General features: G+C 43.4%; 1 long non-coding RNA gene across 1 annotated transcript; it reads left to right on the plus strand.

Moving 5' to 3' along the window:
* The first annotated feature begins 233 nt into the window (after positions 1-233).
* On the plus strand, positions 234-1253 carry LOC123134066 (uncharacterized). The gene is made up of 2 exons (XR_006465489.1): positions 234-559; positions 907-1253. It is a non-coding gene; the product is annotated as an uncharacterized lncRNA (long non-coding RNA).
* Positions 1254-2489: the final 1236 nt, after the last annotated feature.

Raw genomic sequence — 2489 nt, forward strand, 5'->3', positions numbered from 1 at the left:
TTATTTGAATTCCATAAAGATTTGCAAAAAATGATTTATATTGCAAATTCATAATTGTTGTCACAAAAATGCATGGCATAGGGAATATTTGCGGTAAAGACAAAGATATGTCTTATGTAGAAGTTGCTAGATGATAACTTGATTAACATATGTATTCCCAAGGCTGCTTTGCATACAGAAACAAGCCTGAGGGCTTGAGTGAGAAATATAGGTCCTCTCTGTTAGTAGATAAATATAAGGACCAAAATGCAAATATGCCGATTGGATAAGGTTTCCCAATCTCATCTCTTGTGCGTGCGTGGTGGGCTGATGGCCATTCAGAGACCATCGCCATTGTTGACTACTTAGGGACAATGCTCGCCGGCGTCTTGCCGCATTCTCCTGCCACCGCTGCTGCGAGACTGAAGTCGTTCAGGAGGACGCCGATGCGCCGTGTGCCGGCTATGCGCCCTTGCCTGTAGGGGACGCGTACAACTACGTGGTGGATGTGCGCCGTGGCCGGGCTGCGCGCCGGCTGTGCGCCGAGTGGTGGAGGACGCCATCGTCGCCAAATGCCGAGGTACGCATGGCGGGGCTTCTTCCCTTGTTTCCTCTGGATGTTTTGTTGATGGTAGTTGCGATGGACGACGAGATTGTCATAGTGGATGATGGAGAAGGGGAAAAAATGTGAACAACAAGTCTGTTGGAGTTTGTTCCTCATCTTCTAATCTTGTTCTTGATGTTGATTCTTCTTCTTGATTGAGGATTTCTTCCTCTTTATGTTAGAGTAGCGATCAATCCATCTCACTACGAGCATACGCCGGGTGAAGCGATTTATAAAACAGAAGAGTTGTTAGATCTGTGATTGATTGCAATAAGACAAAAACAAATTGAAGAATCTCCTGATCCAATTTTCCTCTTTTACAGAAGCATGTCCATTGATTCCTGCCATGGAAGGGTTGTGGTTGATCGAATCGGCAGCGATTGAAATTCTCCTATGCTGAAGCCGTGCGTGCTGGATGGAGTCGACATCGCGAGTACAGGGGCAGACGTTGGTGCCGCCGTGACTAATGTCGCCATCCGCGCCAAGACTCGATGTTGCAGTCCAGCGTGCGAGATAACGCCGGTAACATTGGGAATCGCGCGAGGCGTCGAGGAGGTCTGGCCTAATCGCTGTTAGGGCAAGGTGTTGATAACGTGTAAAGATGAAAAAGAGAGAGAGAAACGAATGGATTGAACAGTGATTGCATTGACCGAAGAATAGGATATTTATACGCATGTACAGAGGCGGTAATTAAATAGTCGGTAACTGGCGGTTGCTAAACTAAACAACCGACCTAAGCATTGATTATTAGGATTTAATTAATCCTTAACAAAGACGACGCGGGGCAGGGCAAGCGACCTGCTCGCGGGACCCTCCCGTCAGCCACCGAAGCGCCACGCCCAGCTGGCATAAGTGGAGGCGCCCGCATGAAAGACGCCTTCGACGTGGCCCTTTCCCGCACACTGCTGAGCTGCTGGGACAGCCCACGGTCTATCTGTCGCCATGTGCGCAGGATAAGCTTAAAGCCTTATTACCTTTTTCTTTTTCCAGTCAACTTCAAAAATCCATAAATAATTCAAATTAACTCCAAATTTCTAGAAGCTCGTAAAATCATGATCTATCTCATGGAGCAATTTGCACATTTTTCCAGAAATTTTTCTTCACAAACATTTATCAAATCTTGTTTTTCCATTTTTGTGATAAACTTTAGAAAATCACAGAGAGCCCATTTTTTATCCAAATTCCATAATTCAAATTCCTAGATGTTTATAAGTTCAAAACTTAGTTTTTGAACATTTTTACTAATACTTTCTCTACCACCTCAAATAATGGTCTATTCCTTCATGAATAGCCAACTTTGCAAATTCATAGAGAAATCATTTGAGCTCCAAATACAGTGAAACCAATTCCTAGATGCTTCTAAAATCATTATTGGTTAAATGGGTGCCCTTGCTCATTTTTCAAAAATATATTTCTGTACACTTCTTGCAAATTCATAAGTCCCTTGTTTCCAACATATTTAAATGTTCAGAAATATCCACTTATCCAGTTCCATTGAAATCACTTTGTTCATTCCCCATATGACCAAAGGCATCCTAGAAAAGTCCAACTGACATTTTTAGAGCACTCTTATTTTTGCCTTGTCGTGTTGCTTATTATGGTTGTTTTTGACGATAGTTGACGAAGTAGACAAAATGCTCGGAGTTGGACCAGAGATATTTGAAGACCTCGAAGACTTTGTTAAAACAGGCAAGCAGCCCTTTGACCATCTCTATGAAACCCTTTTTATGCATGTCATATAGCACCATATTGTTGTTGCAACGGAATCATGATGAGGTGGTAACCACTTTGATGGTTTGCCACCGTACTTCCTCGTTGATACTTGCATTGTGCATGACCCTACCTTCTTATGAGGGTTATGCCGGCGGGGGTAGATAGGATGCTAAAGTAGTTGCTACGAAAAAGA

Source organism: Triticum aestivum, chromosome 6B, assembly GCF_018294505.1.
Source record: "Triticum aestivum cultivar Chinese Spring chromosome 6B, IWGSC CS RefSeq v2.1, whole genome shotgun sequence".
Classification (NCBI taxonomy): Eukaryota; Viridiplantae; Streptophyta; class Magnoliopsida; order Poales; family Poaceae; genus Triticum; species Triticum aestivum.